Source organism: Anastrepha obliqua, unplaced genomic scaffold (assembly GCF_027943255.1).
Source record: "Anastrepha obliqua isolate idAnaObli1 unplaced genomic scaffold, idAnaObli1_1.0 ptg000027l, whole genome shotgun sequence".
NCBI lineage: Eukaryota > Metazoa > Arthropoda > Insecta > Diptera > Tephritidae > Anastrepha > Anastrepha obliqua.
This window is the reverse complement of record NW_026562185.1, coordinates 225,001-235,000: the sequence shown is the minus strand read 5'-3', so window position 1 is coordinate 235,000 and position 10,000 is coordinate 225,001. Positions and strand designations below refer to the sequence as shown.

Genomic DNA, 10,000 nt, shown 5'->3' with positions numbered 1-10,000 from the left:
AGTCCATCTACCATATCTCTCTTCGAAAGACTTCCATGGTAGTACGACTATAAAACAGAAAAGAAAACTCTTCCGATATCTCTCGACGGCTTCTTTATGGTCGTTCCTGTTGCCAGGATGAGCACAAGGCCCATTTTTAATAACAAACGGATACTCAACAGGTTACGGAATTGGAACCGTATTCCCTTTCGTTCAAAATAATTCAAGTATTTTAATTATTTTTAAATATATTTTTATTAATATTTTTTTTTATTAAAAACTTGAAAATTTTCGGCTTTCGCCTTGAACTTAGGACCGACTAACTCGTGATCAACCACTGTTCACACGAAACCCTTCTCCACTTCAGTCCTCCAAGGTCTCATTCGATTATTTGCTACTACCACCAAGATCTGTACCAATAGCGGCTCCATGCAGGCTTACGCCAAACACTTCTAAGCACACTATTGTACCCTCCTACTCACTAAAGTTTCAAAATTTATAAATCAATCGAAATTGTTTTATAAATCATCTACTTTAGCGGTAATGTATAGGTATACAACTTAAGCGCCATCCATTTTAAGGGCTAGTTGCTTCGGCAGGTGAGTTGTTACACACTCCTTAGCGGATTACGACTTCCATGTCCACCGTCCTGCTGTTTTAAGCAACCAACGCCTTTCATGGTATCTGCATGAGTTGTTAATTTAGGCACCGTAACATTACGTTTGGTTCATCCCACAGCGCCAGTTCTGCTTACCAAAAGTGGCCCACTGGGCACATTATATCATAACCTCAACCTTCATATCAAGAAAGGTGAGGTTCTTACCCATTTAAAGTTTGAGAATAGGTTAAAATCGTTTCGACCCTAAGGCCTCTAATCATTCGCTTTACCAGATAAGATTATTTTATATAATTTTTAAATGCACCAGCTATCCTGAGGGAAACTTCGGAGGGAACCAGCTACTAGATGGTTCGATTGGTCTTTCGCCCCTATACTCAATTCTGACAATCGATTTGCACGTCAGAACTGTTTCGGTCTTCCATCAGGGTTTCCCCTGACTTCAACCTGATCAAGTATAGTTCACCATCTTTCGGGTCACAGCATATATGCTCAAGGTACGCTCCAGTTAGAGGTATAAATAATAATAAATTATCATTATACATAACTATATGGAACGCCCCGGGATTGAATTAATTGACTATTTATTAAAAAATAGACTAAAAATTAATCCCATTATATTTAAGTTAAGTTAATTATGCCATTAAGTTTAATATAACTCAATGACTTGCACATATGTTAGACTCCTTGGTCCGTGTTTCAAGACGGGTCCCGAAGGTATCCTGAATCTTTCGCATTGTTAATCATATAAATGCATACAAATAAATATTAATATCATAGATATTAAATTTTTTGTAAAATTCAAAAAATGAATTTTAGCATTATATATAATAAAATCTATCAACACTTTATCAAATCATTAGTATTTATTTTATGTTAATATGCTTAAAAAGCAAATTAATTTAAATAAACTTAATATCACCAATGATCTTTTGATAAATACTTTATTATGTTAATAGATTACAATGTCCTTATATGAAAAAAATGCACATTATTTTTTTAATTATTTAATGATGAATTTTTCATAATGGATATTCAGGTTCATCGGGCTTAACCTCTAAGCAGTTTCACGTACTATTTAACTCTCTATTCAGAGTTCTTTTCAACTTTCCCTCACGGTACTTGTTTACTATCGGTCTCATGGTTATATTTAGTTTTAGATGGAGTTTACCACCCACTTAGTGCTGCACTATCAAGCAACACGACTCTTTGGAAATATCTTTCTAGTAATCATTAACGTTATACGGGCCTGGCACCCTCTATGGGTAAATGGCCTCATTTAAGAAGGACTTAAATCGTTAATTTCTCATACTAGATATTAAGATATTCCATACACTGCATCTCACATTTGACATATAGACAAAGTGACTTAGTGCTGAACTATTTTCTTTTCGCTCGCCGCTACTAAGAAAATCCTTGTTAGTTTCTTTTCCTCCCCTCATTAATATGCTTAAATTCAGGGGGTAATCCCATATGAGTTGAGGTTGTTTTAATATTCTTTTTTTATCTTCTCACAATTTAATAAAAAAATTATATCATCTTTTCATCTCTATTTTTCTTTTCTCCTTTTATATATTGTAAATATATAAAAATAATAATAATGTAAAATGAGGCAATCCTAGAATAAAAAATTTAATTTTTATGCTAGACATTCCTCCTTTTAATTACATATATAAATTATTATTTTATATATATATATAAATAATATGAAAATTTTTTGTAAAGAATACTTAGATTCAATATTTTCATCATTTCATTTTATTTGAGAGGATTTTTTTTTTAAAGAATATATAATAAATAAAATTCATTATATATCTTTATTTTTTTTGCTATTAATATTATGAATTATTTAAAATCCAATAATATACACATTTGCTTAAATTCAATTATTTTTATAAAAGAATAAGCAACTTATTTAGCATAGTCTTACAACCCTCAACCATATGTAGTCCAAGCAGTACTTTAAAATTGAATTTAATGTACATAACAGCATGGACTGCGATATGCGTTCAAAATGTCGATGTTCATGTGTCCTGCAGTTCACACGATGACGCACAGTTTGCTGCGTTCTTCATCGACCCATGAGCCAAGTGATCCACCGCTTAGAGTATTTTTTTATTTATTTTTATTTATAACAAATGTCAATTTTTTTTTGCATATATTAATTGAAAGAGTAAAATTAAATAATATTAATAATATATAAATTGATTTTCTTTCAATAATATATATCAAATATATTTAACTCTAAACATTTTTATTAAGTTGCGAATGTCTTAGTTCAACAATAATACAGTGGTGGTATTTATTATGATTCAATTATTTTGTATTTTTTTAATCATTTTATGTATATATAATAATATAATAAATATATACCACTTTTGTTATTGTGAACAAATTAACTTATCATTCAATCAAATGAATAATAAGTACAACTTTTTATTTTCATGTTTAAAGGTTTTTAAAAGAAAAAAATAAGAAAAAACATTACAAAATGTACCATCATATATTATATTTAATATGATATAATTGATGGATCACAAATTGAATGAAAAAGAATAAAAAGAATTATGGATTCAAAATAATTATATAAATTTTTTTTTTTTTTTTCTTTTTTTTTTTTTTTTTTTTTTCTTTTTGTTCGTTTGTTTGCTTGTCTGTTTGTTTGTTTGTTTGTTTGTTTTTCTTACGGATATGGAACACAATAATGATCCTTCCGCAGGTTCACCTACGGAAACCTTGTTACGACTTTTACTTCCTCTAAATAATCAAGTTCGGTCAACTTTTGCGAAACAACCGTGACACACGAGGCGTCACAGTGATCACGTCCGGAGACCTCACTAAATAATTCAATCGGTAGTAGCGACGGGCGGTATGTACAAAGGGCAGGGACTTAATCAATGCGAGTTAATAACTCGCACTTACTGGGAATTCCAAGTTCATGTGAACAGTTTCAGTTCACAATCCCAAGCATGAAAGTGGTTCAGCGGTTTACCCGGACCTCTCGGTCTAGGAAATACACGTTGATACTTTCATTGTAGCGCGCGTGCAGCCCAGGACATCTAAGGGCATCACAGACCTGTTATTGCTCAATCTCGTTACTGCTAGACGCAATTTGTCCATTTAAGAAGCTAGTGTCCTAATAATGGGACAAACCAACAGGTACGACTCCACTTATATAAACACATTCAAACACTTGTACATTCAAGATGTACGCATGAAAGAAGGCTATATAAGTTTCAACATCATAATCCTGAAAGCATCTATTTAATATATTTGAGTCTCGTTCGTTATCGGAATTAACCAGACAAATCACTCCACGAACTAAGAACGGCCATGCACCACCACCCATAGATTCGAGAAAGAGCTATCAATCTGTCTTACACGCTTATGTTCGGACCTGGTAAGTTTTCCCGTGTTGAGTCAAATTAAGCCGCAGGCTCCACTCCTGGTGGTGCCCTTCCGTCAATTCCTTTAAGTTTCAGCTTTGCAACCATACTTCCCCCGGAGCCCAAAAGCTTTGGTTTCCCGGGAAGCGACTGAGAGAGCCATAGTAGTAGCTACACCCAATTGCTAGCTGGCATCGTTTATGGTTAGAACTAGGGCGGTATCTGATCGCCTTCGAACCTCTAACTTTCGTTCTTGATTAATGAAAACATCTTTGGCAAATGCTTTCGCTTAAGTTAGTCTTACGACGGTCCAAGAATTTCACCTCTCGCGTCGTAATACTAATGCCCCCAAACTGCTTCTATTAATCATTACCTCTTGATCTAAAAACCAATGAAAGTAGAACAGAGGTCTTATTTCATTATTCCATGCACAAAATATTCAGGCATTTGGAGCCTGCTTTAAGCACTCTAATTTGTTCAAAGTAATTGTACCGGCCCACAACAACACTCGATGAAGAGCACTGAAGTAGGTTTAAATAGGAGGAATATATAAAAAATACATTGTATTAATTATATATAAGAACTCCACCGGTAATACGCTTACATACATAAGGTAATGTACATACCACAATATATAGTTGTACTACCCGTATGAAGCACAAATTCAACTACGAACGTTTTAACCGCAACAACTTTAATATACGCTATTGGAGCTGGAATTACCGCGGCTGCTGGCACCAGACTTGCCCTCCAATAGGTCCTTGTTAAAGGATTTAAAGTGTACTCATTCCAATTACAGGGCCTCGGATATGAGTCCTGTATTGTTATTTTTCGTCACTACCTCCCCGAACTGGGAGTGGGTAATTTACGCGCCTGCTGCCTTCCTTAGATGTGGTAGCCGTTTCTCAGGCTCCCTCTCCGGAATCGAACCCTGATTCCCCGTTACCCGTTGCAACCATGGTAGTCCTAGATACTACCATCAAAAGTTGATAGGGCAGACATTTGAAAGATCTGTCGTCGGTACGGGACCATACGATCTGCAAGTTATCTAGAGTTCAACCAATTTAACGATCAAATGATCGCTTGGTTTTAGTCTAATAAAAGCACACGTTCCATAAGGTCCGTGTTTATATTGCATGTATTAGCTCTAGAATTACCACAGTTATCCAAGTAACTGTTAACGATCTATGGAACCATAACTGATATAATGAGCCTTTTGCGGTTTCACTTTTAATTTGTTTGTACTTAGACATGCATGGCTTAATCTTTGAGACAAGCATATAACTACTGGCAGGATCAACCAGAATAATATTTTTATTTATATATTTTTCTTTGTTTTTCATATTTGAAAATTTCATAAATTACGGTGTATATAAAAAGTAAAGGGGCGACCCCCCTTTAGCTTTTCTTATTAAAAATTCAAAAACCGTTTTTTATGAAAAAGAATTTTCGTTCTCTATATTATATATTTTATATAAAAATATAAGAACGATATTTCTTCTTAATATTTGCCAATTTTCAAATAATTTATCATTCTTAATAACATTTTACTTTTTTTTCAAATGCATTTTTAATGTAATAATTTCATATATTACATAATTTTTCTCTTTGAATTGAAATTAATAATTTCATAATTCTATTTTTTAATCATAAATATATATGATTGAAAAAATTTTCTCCTCTTTTCCTTTGTTTAAAATTTAATTTTTCTTATAAATTTTTGTTTTTCTTATTTTTTTCTCTTCATCATCTGTTTAATTTCCTGTATTTATACAAGAAACAAACAGTTGAGGATAATTTCTATGTAATGCTAGTATAGAATATAAAATTTTGAATTCAAAAATTTATTTCTATTTAAACTAACTATAGAAAACCAGGAATAAAATACAATAACACCAATATGCCATAACATGTTAGTATAGAATATAGATTCTTCATATATGTATATATATTCGAAAATTTTTTCTATTTAAACTAACGTATGGAAAACCAGGAATAAAATCATAATATTACCAGTTTAATATGGCTCAAATTCGAGTTTCATATAGTTATGATTCGATTTATATGCTTCAATATCATTGGTTAGTTAACTTTTGATATTTTCATATTATATCACATGCCTTCACCGTGAGTGTTTTTTGCCATGCACACCTCACATTGTCAAAAATGTATGGGAAAAATTTATTTCAATACATTTCAGTTTGATTTGAAATGTCTTTATTATATATTTTAGTGCCAATATGCCAAGGTTATATTCCATAACTTGCTATTTAAACTAACGTATGGAAAACCAGGTATAAAATCACAATATTACCAGTTTAATATGGCTCAAATTCGAGTTTCATATAGTTATGATTCGATTTATATGCTTCAATATCATTGGTTAGTTAACTTTTGATATTTTCATATTATATCACATGCCTTCACCGTGAGTGTTTTTTGCCATGCACACCTCACATTGTCAAAAATGTATGGGAAAAATTTATTTCAATACATTTCAGTTTGATTTGAAATGTCTTTATTATATATTTTAGTGCCAATATGCCAAGGTTATATTCCATAACTCTCTATTTAAACTAACGTATGGAAAACCAGGCATAAAATCACAATATTACCAGTTTAATATGGCTCAAATTCGAGTTTCATATAGTTATGATTCGATTTATATGTTTCAATATCATTGGTTAGTTAACTTTTGATATTTTCATATCATTTCACATGCCTTCACCGTGAGTGTTTTTTGCCATGCACACCTCACATTGTCAAAAATGTATGGGAAAAATTCATTTCAATACATTTCAGTTTGATTTGAAATGTCTTTATTATATATTTTAGTGCCAATATGCCAAGGTTATATTCCATAACATGTTAGTATAGCTAATATGAATTCTTCATATATGTATATATATTCGAAAATTTTTTCTATTTAAACTAACGTATGGAAAAAACCAGGCATAAAATCACAATATTACCAGTTTAATATGGCTTAAATTCGAGTTTCATATAGTTATGATTCGATTTATATGCTTCAATATCGTTGGTTAGTTAACTTTTGATATTTTCATATTATATCACATGCCTTCACCGTGAGTGTTTTTTGCCATGCACACCTCACATTGTCAAAAATGTATGGGAAAAATTTATTTCAATACATTTCAGTTTGATTTGAAATGTCTTTATTATATATTTTAGTGCCAATATGCCAAGGTTATATTCCATAACTCTCTATTTAAACTAACGTATGGAAAACCAGGCATAAAATCACAATATTACCAGTTTAATATGGCTCAAATTCGAGTTTCATATAGTTATGATTCGATTTATATGCTTCAATATCATTGGTTAGTTAACTTTTGATATTTTCATATTATATCACATGCCTTCACCGTGAGTGTTTTTTGCCATGCACACCTCACATTGTCAAAAATGTATGGGAAAAATTCATTTCAATACATTTCAGTTTGATTTGAAATGTCTTTATTATATATTTTAGTGCCAATATGCCAAGGTTATATTCCATAACATGTTAGTATTAGAATATAGATTCTTCATATATGTATATATATTCGAAAATTTTTTCTATTTAAACTAACGTATGGAAAACCAGGCATAAAATCACAATATTACCAGTTTAATATGGCTTAAATTCGAGTTTCATATAGTTATGATTCGATTTATATGCTTCAATATCATTGGTTAGTTAACTTTTGATATTTTCATATTATATCACATGCCTTCACCGTGAGTGTTTTTTGCCATGCACACCTCACATTGTCAAAAATGTATGGGAAAAATTCATTTCAATACATTTCAGTTTGATTTGAAATGTCTTTATTATATATTTTAGTGCCAATATGCCAAGGTTATATTCCATAACTCTCTATTTAAACTAACGTATGGAAAACCAGGCATAAAATCACAATATTACCAGTTTAATATGGCTCAAATTCGAGTTTTATATAGTTATGATTCGATTTATATGCTTCAATATCATTGGTTAGTTAACTTTTGATATTTTCATATTATATCACATGCCTTCACCGTGAGTGTTTTTTGCCATGCACACCTCACATTGTCAAAAATGTATGGGAAAAATTCATTTCAATACATTTCAGTTTGATTTGATATGTCTTTATTATATATTTTAGTGCCAATATGCCAAGGTTATATTCCATAACTCTCTATTTAAACTAACGTATGGAAAACCAGGCATAAAATCACAATATTACCAGTTTAATATGGCTCAAATTCGAGTTTCATATAGTTATGATTCGATTTATATGCTTCAATATCATTGGTTAGTTAACTTTTGATATTTTCATATTATATCACATGCCTTCACCGTGAGTGTTTTTTGCCATGCACACCTCACATTGTCAAAAATGTATGGGAAAAATTCATTTCAATACATTTCAGTTTGATTTGAAATGTCTTTATTATATATTTTAGTGCCAATATGCCAAGGTTATATTCCATAACTTGCTATTTAAACTAACGTATGGAAAACCAGGCATAAAATCACAATATTACCAGTTTAATATGGCTCAAATTCGAGTTTCATATAGTTATGATTCGATTTATATGCTTCAATATCATTGGTTAGTTAACTTTTGATATTTTCATATTATATCACATGCCTTCACCGTGAGTGTTTTTTGCCATGCACACCTCACATTGTCAAAAATGTATGGGAAAAATTTATTTCAATACATTTCAGTTTGATTTGAAATGTCTTTATTATATATTTTAGTGCCAATATGCCAAGGTTATATTCCATAACTCTCTATTTAAACTAACGTATGGAAAACCAGGCATAAAATCACAATATTACCAGTTTAATATGGCTCAAATTCGAGTTTCATACAGTTATGATTCGATTTATATGCTTCAATATCATTGGTTAGTTAACTTTTGATATTTTCATATTATATCACATGCCTTCACCGTGAGTGTTTTTTGCCATGCACACCTCACATTGTCAAAAATGTATGGGAAAAATTCATTTCAATACATTTCAGTTTGATTTGAAATGTCTTTATTATATATTTTAGTGCCAATATGCCAAGGTTATATTCCATAACATGTTAGTATTAGAATATAGATTCTTCATATATGTATATATATTCGAAAATTTTTTCTATTTAAACTAACGTATGGAAAACCAGGCATAAAATCACAATATTACCAGTTTAATATGGCTTAAATTCGAGTTTCATATAGTTATGATTCGATTTATATGCTTCAATATCATTGGTTAGTTAACTTTTGATATTTTCATATTATATCACATGCCTTCACCGTGAGTGTTTTTTGCCATGCACACCTCACATTGTCAAAAATGTATGGGAAAAATTCATTTCAATACATTTCAGTTTGATTTGAAATGTCTTTATTATATATTTTAGTGCCAATATGCCAAGGTTATATTCCATAACTCTCTATTTAAACTAACGTATGGAAAACCAGGCATAAAATCACAATATTACCAGTTTAATATGGCTCAAATTCGAGTTTCATATAGTTATGATTCGATTTATATGCTTCAATATCATTGGTTAGTTAACTTTTGATATTTTCATATTATATCACATGCCTTCACCGTGAGTGTTTTTTGCCATGCACACCTCACATTGTCAAAAATGTATGGGAAAAATTCATTTCAATACATTTCAGTTTGATTTGAAATGTCTTTATTATATATTTTAGTGCCAATATGCCAAGGTTATATTCCATAACTCTCTATTTAAACTAACGTATGGAAAACCAGGCATAAAATCACAATATTACCAGTTTAATATGGCTCAAATTCGAGTTTCATATAGTTATGATTCGATTTATATGCTTCAATATCATTGGTTAGTTAACTTTTGATATTTTCATATTATATCACATGCCTTCACCGTGAGTGTTTTTTGCCATGCACACCTCACATTGTCAAAAATGTATGGGAAAAATTAATTTCAATACATTTCAGTTTGATTTGAAATGTCTTTATTATATATTTTAGTGCCAATATGCC

General features: G+C 30.9%; 2 non-coding genes and 1 pseudogene across 2 annotated transcripts in view; all 3 read right to left on the bottom strand.

Annotated features, from left to right (window-relative positions):
- The window catches only part of LOC129251540 (large subunit ribosomal RNA), a 3,986-nt gene extending 1,904 nt beyond the window's left edge, over nt 1–2,082 (bottom strand). The window contains exon 1 of the ribosomal RNA XR_008582995.1: nt 1–2,082. This exon is cut by the window's left edge and continues 1,904 nt beyond it. This is a non-coding gene — a ribosomal RNA (large subunit ribosomal RNA).
- A 442-nt stretch (nt 2,083–2,524) lies between these two features.
- On the bottom strand, nt 2,525–2,705 carry LOC129251511 (5.8S ribosomal RNA; annotated as a pseudogene).
- Nucleotides 2,706–3,297: 592 nt separating this feature from the next.
- LOC129251521 (small subunit ribosomal RNA) lies at nt 3,298–5,288 on the bottom strand. The gene has a single exon (XR_008582979.1). It is a non-coding gene; the product is annotated as a small subunit ribosomal RNA (ribosomal RNA).
- Nucleotides 5,289–10,000: the final 4,712 nt, after the last annotated feature.